The sequence below is a fragment of the Lichenostomus cassidix genome, chromosome 25 (genome assembly GCF_008360975.1).
Source record: "Lichenostomus cassidix isolate B80296 chromosome 25, HeHo_3.0, whole genome shotgun sequence".
Taxonomy (NCBI): Eukaryota; Metazoa; Chordata; class Aves; order Passeriformes; family Meliphagidae; genus Lichenostomus; species Lichenostomus cassidix.
The window spans coordinates 560,344-585,941 of NC_139505.1; the positions used below are offsets into that span (position 1 = coordinate 560,344).

The window sequence follows — 25,598 nt, forward strand, 5'->3', positions numbered from 1 at the left end:
CCACTGTCCCGAGCCCGACCTCCCATGGAAGCTGGGGCAGAACCCACCATGCCATTATAACGCCGGGGCGGCTGCTCTGGCCGCGGGGCCTGGCTGGACAGCCCTGATCACCCTGGGGAACACGAGTGGGGCCACGCCAGACCCCACCCTGAGAGTGGCAGAGAGGAGGTCCCGGCTCAGCACACCTTCCCCCCCCGCCGGCTCCAATTCCCCCATCCCAGCTCAGCGCGCTGCCCGGGCCCGGCTCGGCCCCCGGCCCAGCCCCGCTAGGCCCCGGTTCCCCCCGGCTCAGCCCCCCTTGGCCCCGGTCCCACCCCGTCCCCCCCGGCCCCGCTCGCTCCCCCCCGCCGCGGCCATTGGCCGCCCGCGCCGCCGCCGCCGCCCCTGACGCTGGGCCGGGCCCGGCCATGGTCGCTCCCCGCCGGCTCCGCCGCAGCCCCGGCAGCGGCCGGTCCGCGCCCCGCTCAGGTGGGTTCCTCTCGCTCTTGCGCTTCTTCGCCGTCGGTTTTTTTTCTTTTCCTTCTAATTGTTATTTTTAATTATTTTTGATTTCTTTTAACGTTTCGCGATTCTGGAGCTACTTCCGACAACGCCTCTCCCCCCCCACCCCTTCTCCGGGCGGCCTTGGGGGGGGCGCGGAGCCCCGCTCCGCCCGGCCGTGTTCGGGGTGGGGGAGCGCAGGGACCCCCCCGACCCCCGCGCCGCGCGGAGCCGCCCCGAGGCGCGGGGATGGGCGGGGGCGGGAGCGGCGGCGACGGCAGCGGCACATCCTCCCCCCGCGCCCCCCTCCTCCCTCCTCCCCCCTCGGCTTCAAAACAAACCGTCACCAAAATGGTGCAGAGGTGAAGGAGGGAGCGGGAGGAAGGGGAAGAGGTGGCGGCTCGGCCTGGGCGCTGCGGGGACAGGTGAGGGGGCGCGGGACGCGGGACGCGGGACGCGGGACGCGGAGGGACGCGGAGGGACACAGGGGGACGCGGGACACGGGAGGATGCGCATGCCGGGTGCGACACACGGGGCTGGTCCCGCTGGGTGCTTCCGATGGGGTGGGGGTAGCACTGGGGTGCCCACCCCGCTCCGGGGCGGTGGACGATGTCCTGCTGGGACCCCCGTGCTGACAGACCATGAGCCCACCCGCGACACCGCGTCCACCCCCGAGTGGGACCTGCTGAGGCCTGGCAGGACCCAGGGAGAAGGAGGGCCCAGTGGATTTTGGGGGCTGGGGGGTGCCGTCCCGGGCAGAGCATGGAGTGATGACATGGGAACTGTGGGGAGACTCGCCGGCGAGGCTCCGGGTGCCGGTGGGGGCTGCAGTTTGATTGGCAAGAGCAGATTTTGGGAGAGCCGGAGGTAAATCGAGTCCCGGAGCGTTCATGCCTTGGCCGTGCGTTGGCTCCGGAGCCGACAGCTGGGATTGTTTGTCCGGGGGGTGCTCAGCACTGCAGCTCCATCCGACAGCAGCCGGAGCAGGGTGTCGTGATGGGGCCAAACCGTGTCACCATTGCCACGGCCTCCCCCGGGGCATCGAGCGCTTCCTTGGTCGGAGGGAGCAGCGATGCCGGGCAGGGATGCAGTGACAGGGCGTCCGGCATCTGCGGCTGTTGGGCGTCCGTGACGCCCGTTTGCCCGTAGCTTATCCCTTTCCTGCAGCTCCCAAACCCCTTTGGCTTTGTGGTTGGTTTTAAATTTTTTATTTATTTTCCTTTTCTCCCCTCACGCTCAAGAGCAGCACACAGTCAGTGAGACACATGCGTGTGCCCACACGTGCAGCTCTTCCCTCTGCACCCCTGAAGCCCATGGCACCCCCAGCTCTGCATGGCCACCAGCTGGCTGTCCCCCACTCCTCATCCTCCTCAGCTGTTGGAGCTGCCATGTGGTTTTGGCCCGTGACTCCCCCCTGCTGCGTGCAAGGGTCTGGGCAGGGACACAGACACCCGTGCTGGTGTAAATTTTCCTGGTACTTCAGCTCAGCACCTGTGCCTGCTCCCACCCCAGGAAGGCCTGATCCTGCTGCTCCAAAGCCCCTTCTCCCGAAATGCGTGGCTGTGCATGGATTTTTGGGCTGGCATTGCTTCACCAAGGTGGGTGTTCTTAAGCCACTGTCCCAGGACAGTGGGGCCTGAAACCTCTCTGCCGATGGGGACGGGGCTGTGCCAGCCTCAGTCCGACGGGGACGCTCATCAGGCCAGGGGTGCAGGTATTGGGTGTAGGTAAGGGTTATTCTGGGTACGTTCTTTCCTTCCCTGAGCTGATTCGGTGCTGGTGGCCCTAGCCTGGGAGTGCTGAGCTGCCCAGGCGCAAATTGAGCTGCTTGCCCTGCCCTCAGGATCACTGCTGTGGGCTCCTGAAGGTCATGAACCTCTGGATGGGCCTCATGGCTTCTCCCTTCCTCCCCTACCACCTTGCCCTTCAGCCCCTGCAGTTGTCACAGCTTTGCCAAGCTGAGGCATCTGCACTTGTGCGGGCTCGGAGCAGGTGGCCAATGTTCCCGCAGTGGTGGGGGCCACTGCTCGGGTTTCGCCGGTGCCTCCACCACGGCAGGGATTTAATGGGCTCATGTTGAGGGGCATTAGCTCCCATGTCAGGTGGCTCGGGGCTTCCACTCCTGCCTGGGCTCTACCCCGGCACAAACTGTCTCGGGGGCTCCTCATGCCGAACAGTCATGTCCCTGTGTGTGCTCAGTCCTGCTGGGGGGCTCTTGGGACCTTGGGAAATGCTGGCTTTGTCAGTGACCTTGGACATGTTCCTTTGCTTCCCCATGCTTTGGTGGTGTTCTTGGAATGGGGGAGGTGGTTAATGTGATTAATCCCCCCCTCCTCACTGCTATGGGGCTCCTGGGTCCTCTTGGAAAGTGCAACTGCGGAGCTGGGAAGGGCTGTTGCTATTTTGTGCTGTCCCCAAGCAGGCAGGGCAGAGGCACGGACGGTGCTGGAGTCACCCGGGGTAGATTTTTCCCAGGCTGCCAAGTGAAACAAGTGGGGTCTGAGTCTCATTTGATGCTGCAGCCCTTTACTGCGACTCTGGCAACATAAAGGAGCCTAAATATGGTCATAAACTGCATCCACTTCAAGGTCCCTTCATGCTGCCAGGGCAGACTCACGGCAGCTTTGTGCGAGTGAGAACAAAGCCGAAAGTGTTGGACGAAAAGTATGGGAGTGGGACCCAGCTGCTGCGGTGCTGGCGCGTGCCGGGAGCTGGTGCTGGCAGCTGCCTGGCAGGGAGGTGTCAATGCTGGTGCAGGCCGTGGCTCACGAAGGAAGGATGGACATGAGGGTATGGGGAGATGCTGCCTGGCACATCCCGAAGAAACAGGAGGGCTTCAGCCCGGTGTGGAGGGCTCAGCTACAAGCTATGTGTCTGGCACTCTGGGCGAATCATTTGAACGTAAAAAAACATCTGTGGTGAGGGGCAGAAATTGCTTTTCCCTCTTCTTTTTCCAAGCCTGAGTGCTTCCCAGGGTCAGGTTGGCATCGTTTGCAGCGTGCTGTGAGGGACCCGCCGTGGGGTGCTGTGTGGCATCTCCCCTCTGTGATGGATTGCCGGGATGTGGCCATTTTGCGAATGAAGGCGAAAGAGGGAGAGGGGTGTGGGTTGCTGACACTGATTCGTCTGCCCCAGACCACTGCTGCCCCACTGGGTGCCCCTGACAGTGCTGGTGGGATGCCACGTGGAGCTGTGGTGGTGTGAGCTGGCCTGGAAGGTGGTGCCTGAGGCTTGGGAAGTGAGCAGGCAGCATCCCTTTAAATCCCGTTAATACCCGGGAGCGCACACCGAGGTGGCCCAAGCCATGGCGAGCTGCACGGGCGGTGGTGGGGCTGTTGTGGCGACGCTGGACTTCCCCATCTGCAACCAGAGCTAAAAATATCCCCCTGCCTCACCCTGCCGCCATCCCATCTGTTTGGAGGGTGAACTCCTCAGGCCAGGAGCTCTTTCTTATTTTTATCACTATTTTGGCAGTTCCTGGAGGCTGAGCCATCCCGAGTTCAGAGGTGACTCTATTGCAGATGACAGTCCTGCTCCCGGGAAGGTTCAGCTCTGCCGCTGAGCCCAGCACGGTGAGCAGAAAGCAAGTGAGGAGGAGGAGGAGGAATGCTGGGGAGGCACGGAAATGTGCGGCTGTGCTAGTGCCATGGGGTGGGTGCTGGGTGCCCCTGGCTGTGTTTGCCCTCCCTGTGCCAGCAGACTGTGGGGTGCATCACCCCCTCGCTGCCCCCCTACGCTGTCTAGGACTTCACCCCTCGATGCGATTCTAAGGGGTTTGGTTTTGTTTTTTCCTTTCCTTTTTTCCTCTAATTAGAGTGGCTTTCAATAAAAAGCTGAAATTTGTTAATCACTTTGTTTGATCAGAGCTCAGGCAGTGCTGAAGACCTTTAGGTTTTTCCCTCTGCCTGTGTGAGCAGCAGTTTGCTTTTGCTTTCAAGATGGATCTTGCCGTCTGCCTGCCAGCAGCTCTGCCTCCCCGGATCTGTCGGTTTGCATCTTGCACTCCACTTTGCTTTGCTTGTGGTTCTACTTTAATTTTTCCTTTCCCCTCACTCTTGGTGGCTCCCTGCTGTAGCTCCCCGCTGCTTGCAAAACAGACAAGAGCCCAGGGTGTACAGGCATCCTTTAAAAAATCCTAAAAAAAGTGCCCACTGGAGAGCAAAGGTTTGTTCAATACTCCAAATCAATTTGGAGTGATATATTTTGAAGGGGTGGGGTCTAGGTTTGCTTTCTCTTAAATGGGAGCTCAAAAGACGGGGGAGTTGGGTCTCTGAGTTGCATGGGGAGAGTTTTTTTGGGGAAAATTGTCCTGTTTTCACATGGGTCATGCTGAGGCTGGGGGGACACAGTAGCTGCTCCATGATTTCCAGGCCACTCCTGAGCTATAGGTGAGCCCCTTTCCCTGTATAAAAGGGGCAATGAGATGAGGTGCCTATGATGATGGTAGTGGGTCCTTGCTTCCACCATCCATGTCACCTGGAGTGGCCTGGTCGCAGTGAGATGTCCTGGCTATGGTTGACTGCTGGAATGCTGGAACAGCTGCTGGGCCCTGTTCGCAATGCTGGGTACTGTCATGGTGCCCAGTGGGACTTCAAATAGCTTCGTGCCCCTCCAATCCCCAGTGGAGCAGTGCTGCTCTTTTGCTGCCAAATGTGAAGCACGAGTAGCCCGACTGGTGCCAGGCAGGTGTCCTGGTGCACGTGGTGAGGACGAGCTGGAAGGATGGGATGATGCCTGTGCTGGGATGTCTCAGGTTCCAGCTGCCACCCAGGAGCCACTGTGGTGTCCCATCCCGAAGCAGCCGGACCGGACCGTGCCTGGGCCGCACATTTCACTCTGGGCCAAGCAGGATTTGTAGGATTTCCCAACATGCAATTAGCCTGCGGTTTTCCCGGAGGCAGTGTCCCGCCCTGCCCATGGCTGTGTGTGGAGAGGGTCTGCAATGGCCTGACCCTGCTTGCTTTAGGTGACCAGCACTAGTTGGAATGCAGAGGTGGGGAGCTGAGCCCCTGCCATGTGTGCTGGCTGTGCTGTGACAGCCAGGTCCTGCTGGCACGATGGCTCAAGGTCAAAGCCGTGCACGGTGGCTTTGAGCTGCTGCTGGGCATGAGCCGGCGCGGGGTGGAAGCACTCCCACCTTCTGTCCTGAGTCAGTGGTGTTTGGGGTTGGAAAGGGGGTAATTAAATGACCTATTTCTGGGCAGGGAGGAAGAGGAGGAATAATTTCTCTTTCCAGAACTTCAAACAGCTTCCAGCAAGCGTCCAGCACAAACCCAAAACGGCTTCCAGGAGGAGGTGCCTGCAGCCCCCCCAGCTGGGATGCATTGGGCACGGTGGGGGGCTGGGGGCTGTGGGGAAGGGTGACCTCCCACTGCAGCACTGCTGCGGCATCAGCCTTTTTTCTTGGAAGGAGGCAGGACAAATCCATGGCTCTCGAATTTTATTTTTTAAATTTTTTTTCCATCCCCAAAAAGTAGTAATGAGATTTGGGAAGCAGCGCCCGCTTGCAGCGCCAGATCCGTGACCCAAGCCCACCCCAGGACTGCCAAGGGATCATCCTAGGATTCCCAGTAGGATTCCTCGTTCTCCTCCCCCTCCTCCTTACATAGGGGGATTATCAGCATCTCCTGCGCGGTGGATCCTGCAGCTCATGGCCCCGGGGGTGCTGGGGCTGTAGGCCTGGGGGTACCTCCTCTGGAGGATGTGGTGGAGCTTCAGGTGCAAGGTGTTATTGATGGATATAAGCAGTGGTTATAAATAGCCCTGCTTGGAAGTTTTCATCTTCCTTTTTAAATGGAAGTGCCTTTTGGAACAAAGTGACTTTCGTCCATCCTTTTGGAAAACATTTTTTTTTTTCTTATTTTGAAGATGAAATTTTTCTTTTTGTTCTTAAATTTTTTCCTTTCCATTCATTAGAAGACTTCAGGGAAAGATTGCTAGGTGCCATACCCAGGAACACATCCCATGTCATGCAGGTTGGGAAAATATCTGGAGTCAGATTCGTTTGGTTTGGTTTCACTTAGAAAAAAAAATTGAGAATGGAAAATATTCATGGCATCAGTGAGAATTTTGTATCAAAGCTGACAAAATTTGGGGTCCTGAAAAAAAGTTTGCTTAAAACCTGCTGCATCAAGTATAAAAAAATATGTAAGTTAAATAAATTAAATTAATTGGATGGAGAACTTCTGTTCAGTTAAAAACTGGCAAAATTTCTGGGTTTCTGTCTGGAATTTTTCAGTTGTAAAACCTGAAATCCTCCCCCAGCCCAAGCAGTAAACTTGAGACATGGTGCTGGAGCAGGAGTTTCCACTGGCAGGGAAGAAAAAAATTAAAGAATGTGGACGAATTATTTTGACCAACCAGCCTTTTTTTATTTTGCATTGGCAGTCACCGAGCCTGTCCTGCCCCATGGCCACCATGCTCAGTGCTGAGAGCAGGAGATGAACTACTGTGATGAGGGGCTGGGGCAGGGAATGGCAAGAATTGGGCTCCAGACGTGGGTGCTCCAGAAGGACCTTCTGCAAGCTTGGGACAGCCAAGAAATGGGTGTTTTTAACCCATGTTGGGTGTACAGAGGCAGAGAGTGGCTGTGTAACTATAGGTGAGGGCTGAGCTGTCATGCATTGTCTAAATATTGTGATAAATGTCCCCGTGGAGCTGATACCTGCAGGCTTCCCGCTGGCATCCGAGCAAGCTGCCAGCCCTGGGAGGAACAGCCCTCTTTGTCCGAACGCCAGTGGTTGGAATGGTGTACATCCCCAGGGTGTGGTGTCCTGTGGGACTCATGACAGCTCCGCTGGGTGGGGACCCTGGTGGTGCTCGGCTCAATGACAAGTAGCATGTTGGAGTGGCTGAAGACCCCACAGCTTGTTAAAATCTTGATGTTGCTGGAGCCTGGCTCTGCCACTAGCACCCTCTTCCTGCTGGGAACTGTGTGCAAATTTTTGGCCTTTTAGAATTCCCCTGCAGGGAGCTCTGTCTTTGGCTCTGTTGGACACGGTGCCTGGCATGCAGCACTTGGATTGGTTCAGAACTTGCTGGAAGAACCGTGGGGTAAAGCAAAGTGCTGGTGTGTCACTGAGCGTCTCCTTCAATGCTGGCACCACCGCAGAAGTCATGGAGGTGAGGAGGTGCCTCCAGGCACAGTTATCACAGACTCATGGAATGGTTTAGGTTGGAAGGGACCTTAAAAATCGTCTAATTCCAACCCTCAGTTTTATCCCAGCGGATAAAACTGTTCCCACATATTCCCTGGAGACATGTCTCTGCCCCTAGGAAAACCCTGCGATAGCAGCAAATTGATTTAAATAACTGGAACAGGATGTAGAAGGGTTGGGTGAAGGCAGGGCTTACTTGCACATGGGTTTGGGGCAGTTTTCTGTCTAGTATTCCGGTGAGGAGCAGCACTTGGGATCACATGGACAGTGTGTGCATGCCAGGCTGTCATCCAAGAGCATAGACCAGTGTGGGGGCTCCCAGGAAGGACTCAGAGGGTTGGGATGCAGCCAAAGTCAGGCCTCATCTCCAGCCTCGTCCCTTGGGCGATGCTTTCTCAGAGAGCTCTGTGGCTGCTGGACACATCAGTTTGCGTGACTTAGGAGGACTCAGCATCACATCTTCAGGGTTTTAAGCACAGGGATCAATCATGGATCCATCCTCAACCTTCCCTCACTCGGCATGGCCGTCCTTCCCACGCGCCGGCAACAAGCCGCCGGGAAAACTAGCACCTCTCGGCTCACTCGTTCAAAAATATCCCCAGCCCTGTGTGGATGCCGCTGCCAAGATGGGGAGCAGAGCCGGCGCTACCTCTTAGCAGAAATCTGTCGCCTCGCTCGGCGGTGGGGAGGCTGGGAGGGAGGCTGGGATCTGCGGAGCGCTGAGCCCCAGCGCTTTCGAAAATAGAAGCAGAACAAATGGTTGGAGCAAGATGCTGGTGGTGAAGGCGGCCAAGGCTCTTCCTGTGGCAGCTGGTGGCTGCTTCTTGATCCTCCATCAATCTTCTCCCCAGAGCTGGTGTTTCCTTGTGGGGGGAGAGGTGAACATCTGGCTCTTGGGGCACAGCGGTGCTTTACTGGGTTTGGTGTGACCCCCTGGGTTTTTGGTACAGTGGAGTTTTGAGTGAGCCGTGAGGATGGCAGGGCAGGAGGGGATTCGGTGTGCACCGATGTGAGATAAAGAGGAGACAGGGTGGTGCCAGTTCCCAAAGGGACTTTATCCCAAAACAATGACACAGGTGCTGGGTTGAGCCGCAGGCACGGTGTGGCAGTGGGTGCTGACCTGCTGTGCCAGACAGCTGAGCACAGAGCTGCTGTGCCTTCGCCTGCTCCCACGGGAGGGCTGGGGGTCCCGGTGGCGTGAGTTCCTGGTTGCTCCTGGGGGCCCCAGGGGTCATGCGAGCTGCATTTGGGTGCTGCTGGTGGAAGGTCAAGGGCTGGATTCCTCACCTTCTGCTTCCCTGCGAGCACTGCTCCTGAGGGGGTGAAGCTGCTTGGCCTCGCTTTGGCCACTGGCATCCAGGAGAGGAAATGGTGAGCCCAGCTCTCAACACAGATTGAGAGAGTTGGGAAAAAAACCTGTTAGTTACCCTCAGGTCTTTCAGCTGTAGGGCCAGATGTATGTGCGTTAGCGAGCAGGATTTCACACCTGCCTTTGCGCTGGAGAGGGCTGCTCCAACTGGATGGGGTGGAAATGGGAAGGTTGGGAAGATGCTTTCCTTATGGGGAGATGTTCTTGCCTTGTTCTTTCCAGTGGAGAGGACCAGCCACCGTGAGCTCAGCATCTGCTTGGGTGACCTTCAGCGCCTTTGCTTGGCAAGGGAGGCTGCTTTGCATGCCCTCTCCCTGCCAGCCGCACTTGCACCGAACATGGGGTCTTTTTGTTATGCAAATGCAGATTTGGTTTTAGCTTCTCAAAGATAAATACCTTTGAGGCTAAATCTGGAGCTCGGGGCACTGTGGAAAGCGCCCCGATGGCCCAAGGCCTGACAGGTCAGATACTGAAGGTGGTAGTTTGGGGGTTTGGCTCCCCTTCGGGCATGGAAACAAAACACTCTCCATATTTTTTTCCCTGGGGTTCTACAAGATTTTTTGAAGTGAGGAAGGAGAGCATTGAGTCCTGGTGGGGGGCCCTTGGCACCTGCTGCCACCCTGCACCTGGAGTTCCTACTTTTGTCGTGATGTATTGTGGTTTTATTTAGGCATTTAGTGCTTAGGAGACCCTTTTGTCCATCATGCTGCCCTCCAAAGACCCCCTCTGAGCTGTGCCCAGGCACCGGGGCTCCAGTGCAGGACTGACAGAGATGTCTCAGTGTCCCTGACAGAGGCCACCTGGGTTTTGGGGTTGGGATCTTTCTCCCACCCCTCAGAGAGTCCAGGGGTGCAGGCTGCACAGCCAGAGGATGCGGTGCCAGGTGCTGCACACCAGACCGGAGCTTCTTCTCACCTCCCCTCCTGCGCGTGGTGTGGACCTGGCATCCCCCGGGGCAGTCTGGCTTCCTTTGGGACCCCATGAGCCCCTGGCAGCCCGTCTCTCTTGTGGTGGGGGTCATGGGCTGTTGGTCTGTGTTTGGGCAGACGTGTTTGTATATGATCTTATTTTTATTTGTGTGTCTTTCGGAAATTTTTTGTCACGGCAGGTGCCGGTTCAGTGCCCGGCAGTGGGGCAGGAAGGGGTGTGAGTGGGGTGGAAATGTGGCTAAAACTGGTATGGCTTCTGTTGGTGCAGTTTTGCTATTTCTGTGCCACAGGAGAGCTTGAGGTCCCTAGGGTCTGGGGGGGGAGGCTGAAGCCATTGGTTTCCTGGGTCATCCTTCCTGTGGGGTCACAAGTCACCTACCAGCCTGAAAACTCACAGACACCAGCCCAGGGGCTCTGTGGGGCTGAACCAGGGAGGGTGACGTTGAGAACACCCAGAGGTATCTCATGCCCTTGCAAAAAGACAGGGCAGTGGTGGGTTTTATTCCAACTAGGAGCTGGCCAGGAACTCCCACACCCTGCTGGCACTGGGATACCATGGAGACCTGCTGTGGGCAGAGCAGGTGGAAAACAAAGGTGGTAGAAAATAGTGGTAAAAAGGGGACGGCTGCTCTTTTGGAGCTGCTTCTTTGCGAAGTTTTGGAACAAGCCAAGTACTGACCTGTTGTAGGCTGGGCTAAGGCCATCCCAAAATAGGGTGTTCCTGCTCAAGACTGCCCCACAAGGTTCCACAAGGTTTGCTGGGGGATTTAGGACTTGTCACTGTGTCCTGGCAGGGTGGCAGCATTCCCCAAAACCCTGCGGGATCTGGAACATCCATGCCCAGGGAAGCTGCTGCCCAAATGATGGCCCAGAGTGGGTACTCTAGCTGAGGGACAGGAACAGATCCTCATTCCAGGGAAGAGAAGGCTCCAGTTAGACCTTAGAGCCCTTTCCAGTGCCTAAAGGGCTCCAAGAGAGCTGGAGAAGACTATGAACAAGGGCCCAAAGTGACAGGACAAGGGGGAAATGGCTTCACACTGACAGAGGGCAGGGTTAGATGGGATATTGGGAACAATTTTCTCCCTCTGAGTGGGGTAAAGCCCTGGCACAGGTTGCCCAAGTTGCCCCATCCCTGGAAGTGTCAAAGGCCAGGTTGGATGGGGCTTGGAACAACCTAGTCTAGGGAAAGGTGTGCCCATGGCAGGGGTTGAAATGAGGCCGTTTTTATGGTCCCTTCCAACCCAAACCATTCCATGATTCCATGATCCTCTGCATCCCTCCAGCTGGGACATGGTCCTGCTCCTCCAGCCTCTGCTGCCCAAGCCAAGGTGCTGTCTTGGTTCTTTCCTTCTTTTCTTTAATTCTTTTTTTCCCTAAATGCATTACCAGAGCAGCTCATCCGTATTTCCACCACCTTCTCCCTCCTGTTCTCACGCTGAAGTCTATAATGCTGAAATTATAGCATCCCCCTCGTCACCATGGCAACGCTCAGGGATGTATTTTAAAAAAAAAAGGACCAGAAGCCCTCCAAGGATTATGACTTCAGTGAGGGATCAGGCTGGAGGGGAATCTGGGTCACGGCTGGAGCAGGCTTTTCTTCCAGCCTGTCTTCCGTAATTCCCTTTACAGCGCCCGGGGCCGCGTCAGGGCAGGGCAGAGCGGAGCCAATGCTGGCACCCATGGGTGCCCCTGGAGGTGCTGCCTCCCTCCATGTGAGATTGCTCGTTGCCCATGTATGCCCTGGGAAAGAGCATCCTCTGCAAGCTCAGTATTCCCACCCAAAATCCAGGCATTTTAACCAAGTCTTTTTGATTCCCAAATGCGTGGTGCCTGCAGGAGTGCCAGAGCCTTGCTCCCCCTCCACCCCGCTTTGTGCAGAGCAAGTTTTCTCTCTCATCCCCCAAAATAAACAGGACCTTTTTTTTTTATACATTTTTTTTCTCCTCTTCTTCTTTTTATTTTTTTCCTCCCTTTTTCCACACCCCCAGAGCCGCTGTTGCTGGTGGCAGGGAGCCCAGACTCTGTAGGAACTCAGAAATGCTGCAAATCCAAGCCCCGGCTGCCCTCTCAGTTTTGCAATCCTTTGGAAGGGGGGAGAGAGAAGGAATAAAATGGGAGGGGATTTTTTTTCTTTATTAGAGATTTATAGACTTTCCCACCGGTAGGGACAAGGAGCTGGAGCTGAGCGGCCAATTTCCTACAGTAAGTTTTCAACACTGCTCCTCTCTGGCCTCTGCAAAATTGTCTGCAATCTTGCCTGTGGTGGGTTGGGTTGGTTAAATTTTTGGAAAACCATTGGAGATGCTGGTGGAGGGGTTGGCAGGGTGAGGGGCTGCTAATGGAGGGGGTGGTGGTACAGGTCAGTGGGCCAGCACTTCCCATGGGCTAGGTGATGCTAAGGGCTGGGAAAAATCAACTCACATGGTGTTTTTGAACTGTTAAAGCTCTTTTACTACCTGTTTTTTGGTTGCGTGTGAACCCTTTGGCTTGGGCTTCATGGTGGTGCTGCGACACCCGCTCACGGCTGCTGGCCTCTCCAGCTTGCCAGGCTCAGTGCTGTTGGAGCGTCTTCACCGCTGTCCTCATCCCCCTCAGCCATTTTGGCTCTCGAGGTTTGTGGTCCATTTATTTTTAGGTAATTACAGTGTCTGGGTGCTGGAGAGGCCGGTCAGTACCGCGGACAAGGGAGGGGTTTGTTGGCCAGTGTATTTTAAGCAGTTTGTTTCTTACAGGCGAGAGCTTGCCCAGCTCCTTGCACTGGTGTGGAGGGGCCCAGCCAATGCCACGGTGGCTGCTGTCCCCACAGATGCCACTTTACCTGTGCCCAGTGCTGAGCATAGGGTGGGGTGCGAGGGTTCAGCTCCTGGCCCTGCTCTGCACCCTCGTGCAGGATCTGACCCTCTGCCAGTGCTCCTGCTGGAGGAAAAAATCCTTCCTTGAGCTGTGCCTGGATGAGATCTGGGTGCTGGCAGCTCTGCTCCCAGTATCCAGTGATTAATGGGATTAAATTGGTGCCCCTAGTGAGGTTTTTTTATTTCGCATCTGGTTTTCTCAAGACTTTTTAAGCAGGGGGAGGCCGGGGCCATGTCGCACTGAGATCTGATTAGATAAGGGAGAGCTGCCTGTGAACAAAATTCCTACCGGATAATTATTTATACCTCCATGTGCGTCACTAATAAACATCTGGATCTGCTCCAAACATCTTCATTTGATTTGTTTTGTAGTCTCTCAACAGGGATGTTTCTCAGCTCCCCACCTCCCTCTTGTCGCGTGGCTTTTGAGGACTTGACTGAAATGAGGGGAGGTTTGAGCTCACCCCACTGGTCATGGGACAAGCATATCCCCCAGCACCAGCCTTACTTGCCCATTACCACTCTTGGGGCTGGTTTAGCAAATTCTCATTCCTGGATTCCTGTGATGGGGTGATAGTCACATTGCCCTTTCTTGGGAGGAGAATATTTGTGGTGTTGGTGGTTGCAGAAAAAAAATGAGTGGCCAAAACAACCCAAAAAGCAACCCCAGATGTGTTGCTTTCTATTTTAAACATCCTCGTTTGATTTGGGGGCGAACCAGACTCCTGACCTTTCGGAGTGCGTGGGGCTGGCAGTCACGCCGAGCTCTCCCAGGCCAGGGCTGACTTCTTGCTCTGTTTGTGTAGAGCCAAGAAATTACTATTAATAACTTTCCCTGAATGAGAGTTGAGTACCTGCTTCCCTGGGGCTCCTTGGAAGGCTCCAGCTCGGGCGGATAACATCAACAGTCATTATGAACGGGACTGAGAGCATCAGGCGCAGCTGGGATGCAGATGGGAAGGGACTGGTGTGGGAGGGGAGAGATGAAGGGAGCCTCTGGCTGGCTGTGAAGCGCCTCGGGCAGGACTTGCAGGCACCACGAGCCATTTTTTGTGTGTTCCTCCATTCTTTTTGCAGCCCTGGCCCCTCTTTGCACGAATGCGATGCAAAAACCATCGCGAGTCTCTGGAGCTGCCGGCAAACACCAGCTCCCATCCATGTTGGTCGTAATCTGTGTCTCACCTCTGCCAGGTCTCAGGAAAAGAAATTAAATAAATAAAAAAGTTTCAGCGTTGCACCCAGCCTTAATCTCTTTAAACTGTATTTTGCTAATCCTTCATTAGGATCTCATTGTGAGCTTGTTATCCCGTTAGGGCTGAGCCGTGCGCGGCGGCGCCCGCCGAGCCGGGTGGGAAGGGGCTGTGTCGGCCCTGCTGAGGCCACGTGCTCTACTGGGATGTGCCAGTGGCACCAGTGAGGTGGGCACAGCTCTGTGGGGATGGCTGTCTGTGCTCTGTTCTGCTGCTGCAGTGGGGAGGGTGCTGGGTGGGTGCTGGGCACTGGCGGTACCAGGGTCTTTGGTGTGAACTGTGGGGATGTTGTTTCTATTTATCTTCCCCTCCATTTCTTGATGTGCCCATCTGGAGTGTTGGAGCTGGGGAGGGTGATGTCACGGAGAAAGTGCTCGTTTTGGTTTCTACCAATGCATCGTCAGCCTTTGGAGCATTTCTGAGGGCACCCACAGCACAAGGGCTGGGTGCCAAGGGCAAGGTTTTAGCTGGGGTTGTCCAGGAAGCTGGTGGGAGGTGATTCCAAAGGGCTCACCAGGAGCAGGGCAAGCTCAGTGTGCACTGAACTCCCTTCCCGCTGTCACAGGAGCCATAGAAAAGGGCATCGGTTGGACCCGGCATGCGCAGGCAGATTCCTTCCCTTAGTGAGCAGTGCTCTCCCGCTGGGAGTCTGTGCCAGTGCCCTGCTCAGTGCTGCCAGTCCCCTGTCCCAGCCTGGCACAGCTGTGCTCCCACTCTGCTGCACCCAGCCTTGGCACCCTCCACACCAGGACCTTCTCGGGGTGACTGGCAATGGCAACAGCTCTGCAGCACCCAGAGGGCTGGGATACCTGCAAACCATGTTTCTGGAAGTTCTTGGAGGTGGAGAGTGGCTCTGCACGAGGCTGCAGCCAGAGAAGTGGGAAGTTCATCCCACCAGATAATGGAGCAGGGCTTGCAGGCTGCAGTTGGCGAGAGCAGGAGATGGTCTGCAGAGCCGGTGCAGAAAGCAAAACAAAACCCACACACCCACACATTCCCACATGCGCAGGCACACGGCAATGAGCAGGCAGGGAGGGGATCCACCGGCAGCCAGTGTCGAGACTCGATTTAATTTAGTGGAAAATGAAAACGGTTGCGGCAAGCAAGAGGGTTCCTGGCTTTTCTTTTCTTCCCTCAGAAAAACATGAGGTAGGATTTTTACCTTCCCCAGGTTTTGTTTTATGCAGAAACATGGCTCTGAAGAGAAGCCTGGTGGTTAAGAGTTGCTGCCTGTTTTGTGCTTTCCTGCCCAGCCTCCTCCCTGCCGGAAGGTCGCTTGGGCACGTGTGTCACTGTGTCCTTGTCCACTTCTGCAGCGGGTCGGGGGAGGGAGGCAGCTCCTGTGACATTGCCCAGCAAGTGACAATGAACTTGGTTCTAAGCCTGCACATGGCTTTGCGTGAGAGCCTTGGCTGGTCTTTAAATTAATGCACATTTATTTGCTTCCAGGTTGGGGAGCATCTCTGCAGGTCATGCTTTTGGCAGTGCTGGGGCACAAGGGCATGGTGAGGGGCTTCTGGCATCGTTCACCTGTGGGAGATGGGGTCTCTGCAGGGAATCCAAACCACTCAGATTCCAGGTGTAGAACTGGCAGACTCTGGTTCTTGCTGTGGCCGGGGTGGTGCTGTGCTGACACTCGACCTGTTCTGGGGCAGCAGTGGTCCCGCTCCCTGTGAGGGGCTTCAGCTCTACACTAGGGGCTTCAGCTCTACACTGGAATTGTGAAGTGTTGTGAGATGATATTTATGCTGGCTTTCATCTTTCCAGAAAATGAGGATAACAAAGTCCAGGAGGACTGTATCCCTGGGCTTTGCTCTCCGTCCCTGGGTTTTGCAGCCTTTTGGGGTGCTCCTGCCAGGGGCTTGGCTGGGGCCATGCTGCCTCTCTCCCTGTGGCTGGGAAGGTAGAGCTTTTCCAAATGCCTCTCTCCCCTTTTCCTGTGCCTATAATTAGCCCTGGCTCCCCGCCACCATATACTGTACGATCCTGGAAAGAGGTCATGGCTTTGCTGAAATTCTTGGGAACAGAGCTGCCTTTGCAGCTGGGAAAGCGGCGCAATTTCCAAGCAGATAAGAAATAGGGCAAATGCAACTCTGTTCCCTGCTGTAGTTTATGAGCTCTGGGGATGGCATCCAATGGCCTCCTCCCTCCTCTGGCTCTCCACGTGCTTGGGAGAATGATTGAGCCTGTCTGGACGGGCGAAGAGGTTCCAACTGGTTCCCAGCTCCGATGCGCTGTCTGGTGGTGGTGGGTGAGGAGGATCCTGTCTTCTCCTGGAGTGCTGGCTCTGGTTTTCCCCTTCTGCTGCATCCTGTCGAGGTCTTGCCCACTGCTGGAGAAGGAAACAAACCCATTTTTGGGTGTGCATGGTCCTTTTCACTTCTAAAACTTCTCATTTTTTATGAACTCCCCCAGAATGGAACTTTGTTGCAGCAGCAAAAGCATCATCTTGATGACCTTAAAGGTCTTTTCCAACTGAAATGATTCTGTAATTCTGTGATTCCACAGTCTCTGAGCAGATGAGGAATAGGACAAGGCTTTTCTCCCAAGGAGGGCAAAACCCACAGAAGCAGAAGGGTCTGCAGGGGCTGGGGAGGATTCTCCTGCCTCCAGACCCTCCGGTGCAAACTGGTGAAAAACTCAAAGTGAAAAGAGTATTTTGAAAAGAGAAAACTCCCCTCTTCAAAAAAGAGAGAGAAACACAGCAAAATCCCCTGTTCAGAAGTTTCCCAAAGTTCTGCTATTGTTTCTCTGCCCCTGTACAGTTATTCTGAGAAAAAAACAGGATAAGTCTGCCCAAAAAGGACAGGAATGGAGAGCAAGGGCTCGAGTTTCCGTTCCAGGCAGGACTCCACACGTGCTGTATCCCCCCGGCAGCATCCCGCCGCTGAGCCGATCGTCCCTTTCCAAAGGAGAGATTAGCTAAAAAAATCACGAGATTAAAAAGCAAAACGCTTTCCGTTTGTTGTAATTGGCTTCTGGGCCAGCGAGCTGCTTCACTTCCCTTCCTTCCCTTTTGTATCCAAGTGCTCTGATTTTCATTTTAGTGACTGAAGGGTTTTGAGGGCAAGAAGCACTGAGGATGCCAAGGTCCATAGGCTGCTGCTGGGTCCTCTGTGGCAGCACCACGAGTTTTTCTGGCCATCACAAGAATTGATAAACCCTTTTTATTTTGCATTTGCTGTTGACAGTGTGTTCCAGTTGGGGGTTGGATTTGGGACTTTTCCAAGGGTCACTGCTATGGTTCTGTTAGAGGGAGGTGGTGCTTGTACTGGCCACGGAGGTTTTGTTGCCCCATGGGGGACTGACTTGTTTCAGGAGCACAGGACAGTCTCCTATGGATTCCTGCGGTTGGGTTGAGATTAACCAAATTATGCAGAAATCTTCTTTTTTCTCTGTAGGTGCCTATAAACCCCCTTCTGCTCCCCCCTTGCAGCGGCATACGTGGGGGGTGGTGTAGGAGTTGCTGACGATGGCACCGAATGTGCAAGTGATTCTCTGCACCTCACTGGGGAGAAATATCTTAATCTTTTTTTGTTGTTGTTGGCTTTAAAAAAAAAAATAGTGGATCTGAAGTCTGGGGAGTAGGTGCCCTCCCTGCAGAGATTTGCCAAGGATGTGAAGGGAGCTGGGGCTTGAACTGGGAGATTTAGGTTACCCTAAGGATGATTTTGTCCCTGGCTCAGGGTTTTCCCTCACTGGGTTTTTGGAGGCAGCTGGGTAGCAAAGCCTTGCTCCATCAGGATGTGACTCCTGCTTTTCTGGATGCAGCCCTTGTCTTAGCAGCCAGTGAGGATCCGTGCTCAGCCACTGGACTCACAGTTGGCATGAGGGGTCAGGGTTTGCATGCTGGCTGTGAGGTGGACACCCCTTCTGCTCCCCGAGGCTGAACAGCCCTGGCTCTGGCTCGGATCGCATCTGTGCCAGGTAGTTTTCCAGCCCCTTGCAGGGCTTTGTCTGATGGGTGCTGCTGTCGATGGCTGGCACTGGTGGGTTGGGTGCTGGAATGGGGCCAGGAGGGGTAGTTGAAGGGTGCTGGAGGCAGCAGCCCTGGCCATGGCAGGCTCCACTCTAGACACACCGGAGGGGCTGTAGCACAACCCAGAATTGTGTGAGTCTCCCAGGTGCCAGTATTTGACCATGGAGCCACCTCTCCTCCCCACAAGAAGCTCCCTTTTCTTTCTTGTTTGCAAGTTGCCCTTATAAACAGGTTTAAAAAAAGGTCTCAGCTTCCAGCAAGGGCCACAGGACTAGGCCAGGATCTCTCTGGAGTGGGGGACATTAGCAAGGGGCAGGTGGAGGTTTGGCTGGTCCCCCTTCCTCACGAGTGCCCACCTCCTCCCTCTGCCTTTGCAATGGTGTTGGAGGGGATTTTGAGGGATCATCCAGCAGTGCACGCTGGGAAAGCCCTCTGCCTCTGCTGAGAGGTGTCTTAGGCCCTGCTACCATCTGTCAGAGTGGGGAGATGGATGGGCTGGAGATTTTGGACATGGGTGATCGTGTTTGTTTGGTTTCCATGGGGAGAGGCAAGGCCGAGTGACCAGTGCCAGGCTGAGCCGCCTGGGGAGGCTGCGGCGATGAAGGAGGTCCCCAGGGCTGGCACCTGCTGACTCAGGTGATGGCAGAGCGAGGCCGTGAGGGGCCTGGGCTTTGCTCTTAGTGATAGTGATTGTCTCCTGTCCTCCCTCCCACCTGGCTCTGGCACACACTGCCCAGCCACACCTCACCTGGTGGCCCTGGAGTTTGGACCTGTCTGGCAGAGCCAGAGCTGGGGCTAAGGCTGAGCTGGCCTTGATGCCAGTGGGGGTGGGGACACCCAGACCAGCCGGGTTCCCAGGCTCTGGGAGAGGACAAGGGCTTTGTCTGCCTTGGGGACCTGCCCAACACGGGATCTTTCCCAAAGCAGGAGGTGAGGACAGCTGGCACCCACTTGCCAGGACCATGTGTGCTTTGCCTATGCTGGGGACACACATGGCAACTCCTGGTACCTTCTGTGAGCTGTTCACATGGATCCACGTCAGTGCTGCAAATGTGAGCCCTGCCTGCTACAAGGCCACAGTGGTGGCCAGGCTGGGGCTGATGTATGTGCAGGTGTGCTGGGATGAGATTGTGGGTGGGGTCCCTTCCAACATCACCCACCTGCTCCTTGTGTCCATCAGCCCTGCCAGGGCCCCCAAGATCTGCTGCTCTCCTACAGCAGCGGGTCTTGATGTGTGCGTTGAGGAACCAAACTCTGTGTTGATTTTCCTCTGGCTCTTTGTCACCCATGGGTTGTGTTGGTCAGTAGCCATGGAGTGTCAGGGATGAATTGCTGGTGTATGTCAGCATGTGTGCAGGTGGGAATTGCACTACCCCATGCATCATGTGGGGTTTGTGTGGTTGGGAAACATGGATGGCTGGTTGTGTGGATGGCTGCAGAGCAGTGGCAGAGGATCCATCCCCCCATGTGACAGAAGGGAGAGCATGGCCTGAGAGACAAGTGAGAATTGGATCCGTGGCCTCTGGGGAGATGCAGCAATGAACAGGAGAGGTTGTTGGGGCATCGGGAAGGCTTGTGGGGAGTATGGGGGGCAAAACAGATGATGGTGCCATCTCTGCTTTACCTCTGCCTTGGAAATGCCAGCAGGAGCTGGAACTGCAGATCTGGAGCAGCTGTCACTGCTGCTGTGAAGTCTCCTGCATGCCTGGAGCAGCACTGGAGCCTTTCGTAGGTGTCCCAGAGAGTATGGGGGTGTTGTGAGCAGGTGTGGGGCACCTGCAGCTCCTGTTGGCACCACCAGGGTGGGTTTGGGTTGCCCATGCACTGTCCAAGGTTGCCATGAAGTTGGATAAAATGAGTTCAGGAAAGTGAGTAGTGGCTGCTCTGACTGGATGTGGCAGTGGCAGTGGCTGGCTGGACCTGGACCTGGTACCCAGCACAGAACCGCTTGCTGTCCCCATCAGGGAAGGTGCTAGTGCCCTTGGGCCCCAGGGCTGGTGCCAGCAGGTGGCAATGTGGCCTGAAGTATTGTCACTGTCACTGGGGCGAGGGCAAGCGCTGGATGTTTGGAGTACGGGGCACCCACATCTTGGTATCCCTGTGCTCTTGTGGGGGCCCCTGTGATGTCCTTGGGTACTTTGGGGTCAGTTTTGGGGTCTTCCTTGTGCTGGTGCATGAGCAGGTTGGGACAAAGAAGGGAGGTGAGAGGCTCGCTTGGGGAGGAAATCGGAATTGGGATTTGGATTTGGAGAATGCTTGTGTGTCCAATTCTGCTGTTCACTTCCCCTCTCTGTGCCTCAGTTTCCCTGTGCTGGGAGGTACATGTGGTGCTGCTGGTGGTGGGACCACTCCATGCAGGCAGTCATGGTCCTGCTGACCAGCACTTGTGCAATGCATGGGCCTTGCACTGTCCTGCAGCAGTGTCAGCCCCTGGACAGGTTTGTGGAGTGGGGACATGCCAGCTGGAGCCTGCCCAGGTGTGGCTACCTGCATGCTCAGGGGTATTTCTGCTCCCACCAGGTGTGCTGGGTGGCCCAGCTGTGCAGAGAGGGCAAAAGCAAGATGGGCGCTGTGACCCAGAGGAAACCCGTGTCTGTCTCTTGTCTTGTGCTTCCCCATGTCCCCCCAGCACCCCTTGGTCACTGGTGTGGTGGTGCGTGGCTTTGCTCCGAAAACCGTGCCAGTCTCCAGCCCTCCTGCACCTCCGGCCGCCCCCACGTCCATACAGCTGGAGGTTTCAGTTCTGCATCTCCGCTGCCCAAGGGGAACTTAGACAGCGAGAGCGAAACTCAGTGGCTCCAACGGTTGCACTCGCGCCACCCCCCGACACCCCCTCATGTCCCCCAGCTCCTGGCAGGGCCAGTGGCCACTGTTGCAACACCTGCAGCAGCAGCTGTGCAGCTCTGACCTTCCCTGGAGCACAGCTCAGTGAGCTTGGAGAGTCGCTTCCCAGCTCCCCTGCCCAAATCCGGGGGCTGGATTTGGTCCTATGCTGGCACCCTTGTGAGGCAATGCCTCTGCACAGTGACCTGGTGGAGCAGGGGTGTGACTCCCCACAATTCCTACCCTGCCTCGAGCTGGGGGCACCTTCACTCCATCTCTCTGTGGGGTTTGGAGGAGCTCCAGTGGTGGTGATCTCAGTCTGCATGTTGTGGATGTCTGTGCCCTTGGCACACCTGGTGTGTGCCATTGCTCTTGGGTCATTGCTCACTCCTGCACTGTCATGCTGGGCACCCAAGCATCCTGTGCCCATGGAGGTTGGTTTCCGCCTCCTGGCTCCCACCTGTCCCCCTTTCCACAGCCCCTAGTGCTGTGCTGCTGTGAGTCAGGTCACAGGCTCTGGCACCGATGGATGGTTGGGAGCTGGGTTTCCTCACTATGTTTAACTGCTGGCCTGTCCTCCCTGGAGTGGGATCCCTCCCAGTTTGTCCCTTCCCACCTCTTGGTGTAAAGCCAGAGGAAGCCCAACTAGAAAGGGCTCAACAGGTCTAATTAAGCCCTGGAGATATTCCCAGTGGCTGGTGCAAACTGAAGGCTAGGCCATGGCTGAGATGCTTTAATTTTGTGGGCTGGAGAAATGGAGAAAATTGGAGAAAACTGGAGAAAGCCCTTTTTTTTCTTTTTTCTTTTGTTTGCTCCTTGCTGCTGTTTGGATCCCCTGAGACTGACATGGCGCATCTCTGAGAAATGGGGTCTGGGGTCTCCCTCTTTGGGGTGGGAGTCCATGAATGCCTGGCAGAGGAGCAGCGAGCTGGGTTGGGAGCCTGAGGTGGGGAAGTTTGAGTTTGGCATCCAAATATTTGCAGCCCCGAGCCCGTTGCTAGAGGAAACATGAAAAAAGAGGAAGAAGAGATTGCGGTTGCTGCTCTTCCCTTCCGCAATCTGCGCCTCCCTCTTGGCCCCTTTGGCTCTGGAGCTCGTTCTTCTGCCCGTCCATCTCCCCTTGGCTTTCCAGCTGTGTGCTTGGAAGTCCCCATGGCAGCAGCCATGGATTATTCTTTTTGGGGTATTCCATACATATATGATGTAGGCAGGGGTTTATATACTTGGGAATAAATATATATTTGGGGGATTATCCATACATATGGGAATATGTATATTTGGTGGGTTACATATATGGGAATATGTATTGTTTGGGAGGATTATGTGTATGGGAATATACATATATTTGAGGGGGTTATATATGTGGGGATATGTGTTTTGGGGTGTTAGTGAAGACCAGCTGTGGCACAGGGGCTGCTGAGCATCAGCTGAGCTGATATCCTGGGAAGTCACCAAAAGCCATTCCTGCACATCCTCCAGGATCCTTACAGGCAGGTTGGAGCAGTTCCCTGCATCTGCTGCCTTTGCATGGAAGGTTGTGCCAGCCTAAATGCATCAGGTAAAAACAGGGGTCCCAGGAGTTTTCCCCCATTCTTCTGCCCTCAGGAATTTTGGTTTGTCACTTGGTGAAACCAAAGCTTTGGTTTTCAAACAGGAACAATGTGACTGCCCGCTCAGCACTTCTGCCCCAAAACTGGACATAAAGATTGTGTCATCTTTATCTCTTTCTCTCCCCTTCTTTTTTCACTCAGAAAGAGGAATTCACTTGCCTTTTCCACCTCCATCCCTCCCCTATGTGATTTTTTTCCCCCCTTAGCTTATAAAAAACTGGAACATTTTGAAAACATGAATCTTTCCCCCTTCCCTGAACAGCATTTCTTTGTTTATAACAAAAAGGCTTCGAAGGCAGGTATGTGGTGGGGTGAGAGCTGGGGACTGCCCAGGAGCCCTGGGGGCTGCCAGTGGCCTGACCCAGCCCCAGCCACTCACCGGGGGCTGTTCTCACTGTGCAGCAGCCGATCGAATGGTCACCTTTTGAAATACTCTGGAGTTTCTGGGAGCAGTGCCAGGATGCATGCCTGCTGGGGCAAAGGATATGCATGGACAGACACAGCGAGCTGGCAGTGCCAGTGAGTGGGGGCTTTGCTCCTTTGCACCACCTCAAAATGTTGCAAAATGGGAACTTCAGGGTTCAGTGAGGTTTGCTGGTGCTGGATGTACTACCAGGTCCAAAAGGCAGCAGCTTCTGCAGCTTGGGCAAGGTGTGAAGCAGCTCTGGAGCTGTCAGGCTGGAGAGGATCAGGCCCTTGAGCACCAGGGGTTCTGGACTGTCACCCCATGTGTGCCATTCATCCCTGTCTTGGATTACACCGGGGTGCAACCCTGCAATGTCAGAACTACCTGTAGGCTGAACCCCCTGAGACTGATCCTGGTCCCCCTGGAGGTCCCCACCTTGCCCCGATGAGGGGCAGCTGGTCTGCTGAAGTGGGTTGGCAAAGGCGCTGCCGTTAATTGTGACAATCTGGGGGCTGCCAAAGGCTGTGTGGAGTCAGGTATTGTCCAAAATCCATTGTCCTGGTGGGCTGTGTGAGCCAGGGATGTGGCTGCTACTAACAACTAGCCTTGGGAAGTTCTGTCAGTGCAAGAGTCTGTGAGTGGTGACTGTGTGGCTGCACTGGCTGTCCCATGGCACCCTGGGCATCCTGGAGCCCACGGAAACAGACATTCCTGGTTTGTCTACCGTCTCCCACTGAGAGGGAACAACTCTGTGCGCAGACTTGCTTGGCCACATGCCCCCACTGCACCCCAGAGTGGGCTGCAGAACTGGCCCCAAGCCCTGTGGAGCAGAGCCAGCCTGGGCACAGACCTTGGCCACATCCTCCACCCAGCCCAGCCTACGGTCCCCACTCGCAATGTGGCTCTGCCACCAGCCCTGTCTGCCCTGCAAGGCGCTGTGGTGCTGAGACCAGGGAGAGCTGCTCAGACACCAAGAGGAGGTTCAGGAACCTGTTGAGATACCCTTTGCATTAAACACCATCTTCCCTTGTCCTGCCTGGGAGTGTGGCACTTGCAAGGTGGAGGTTCTTCTGTGGGTGTCCCTGTCCCCGGGGGGTCAGTCATTCTGTAGGACAATCTGTTTTATTCGGGGAAATAAAGCAGTGGTCCTGGTGGGGCAGCAGGTTGGTCTGGGCATAATGGGTGCAAGTGGGACGGTCACTGGAGCCCCCCATCCTTGTTCCCGCTGCTTCCCTGTTGTGGAGGACAGACTCATCCGTCTGTCCTGATGATGGAATCCCTGTGACTGGTCCGTTTGCAGGATCCCAGCCCAGGTAGTGTGAGGTTTGAGGCAGGAAAGCTGTTTGCACCTCAGCTGTTTAGGGGTGTCCCCTCTGCTTGGCTCCTCGGGAGCAAGAGGAAGGTGCAGCCCTAGACGGAGCCACGCGCTCCTCGCTCCGGCTTTGTTCAGGCTGAATTTTGTAATGTCAGGAAATGAGCTGGCTGTGGGAGGGGAGGCAGCCGAGGGAGGAAGGCTGGTTTTGTGGTTGGAGTGGAGGATGAGGACGCCGGAAAGCTGAGCACAATTCCTCGCTCTGTTGAAGGTGCTGGGGGTGAGGCTGCAGCTCGGGAGTTTGGGGTGCGTTTGGCGAGCGGGTGCTGGCCTCTGTGCCTCAGTTTCCCTTTTGTTCAGCACTGTTCCTCTCGTGGTAGTGTGCTGTGGTGATGGGCTCTGCACAAGTGCCAGTTGCAACCACCGGTAGATGACTAGCACAAGGCTGGCTGAAGCCACTGGGCTTTGCCCCATGGATCTCCTCCCATCTCCCAGTGGTGAGTGGGATGAGTTTCGGAGCCATGTTTCCTCCTGGGCCACAGTGGTTTTTCCTTGGGCTAAGCACACAGGCTATGTGCGTTCCTTGGGAGAGTGTCTGAGCAGGCAGGTCAGTGCTTTTCCTTGTGGGATGTGCATGAGAATCTTCCCAGAAAACACAAAGTTCACCTCAACTTTGAGCAACTCTCTGCTGGCCATGCTGCTGGCCTGGGCCACATCCCTCGTTAATGATAACTTTTGGTTTATGATTTGTTTAATTCCTGAACTCTATTATTTCTTTTCCTTTGGTCTCTTTATACCTGTCTCCCTCACTCCTTTTTTCCCCCTTTCTTTCACAGTCCCCTTGGACACTGGGATGCTTTTCACATTGCATAGCCTTGGGGCTCCTGGTTCCCTGGATCCCTGCAGGCGCCTGGCCGGTTCCACCCTTGCAGCGATGCTCAGGATCAGGGCAATGCAAGAGGGGACCCTGCGGCCCTTATCCATTCAGCCAGGGCTGCATGGGTTACTAGGGTCTCCTTGCTGTTCCTCCATCAGGCTGTGCTTGGACGGGGTGTGTGGGGAGTCCTGTCCTTGCCTCTGTCCCCTCAGACTGATGGCTGCTTGCTTTGTCTTTGCAGTTGGATTGAGGAGCGGTGGCTGCAGCTCATCCCTGTCAGGAGCAGAAGATGCAGGAAGCTGCATAGCAGGTATGGGGGAAATCCCAGCCTCTGGGTTCCTGCCTTCCCTTTGGGTTTGCTTGGCCATGGGCCGTGTGTCTCCCCTGCTCCAGGCTGGGAGCAAGCAGAGGATCCCATAGAGGATGCAGCTGCATGCAGCTCAGGGTCTCAGGCTCCCACAGTGGTCCCGACTGGACCTTGCCATCCTGTTCCAGTGACTGGAGGAACAGTGAGGTCTGGTGCTGGAAGGGCACAGGGAGCACCCTGCCCCACT

At 55.5% G+C, this 25,598-nt stretch overlaps 1 protein-coding gene across 5 annotated transcripts in view; it reads left to right on the forward strand.

Annotated features, from left to right (window-relative positions):
* The first annotated feature begins 352 nt into the window (after window positions 1-352).
* The window catches only part of MEF2D (myocyte enhancer factor 2D), an 82,600-nt gene continuing 57,354 nt past the window's right edge, over window positions 353-25,598 (forward strand). For 2 of the 5 annotated variants that reach the window (XM_085082700.1, XM_085082706.1), the window contains exons 1-2: window positions 355-468; window positions 25,286-25,354. The gene's annotated coding sequence lies outside the window, so the exon portion shown is untranslated. Of the gene's footprint in view, window positions 469-625; window positions 906-3,969; window positions 4,053-25,285; window positions 25,355-25,598 lie in introns of those variants that run through there. The other 3 variants (XM_085082705.1, XM_085082701.1, XM_085082702.1) reach the window with 3 other exon arrangements.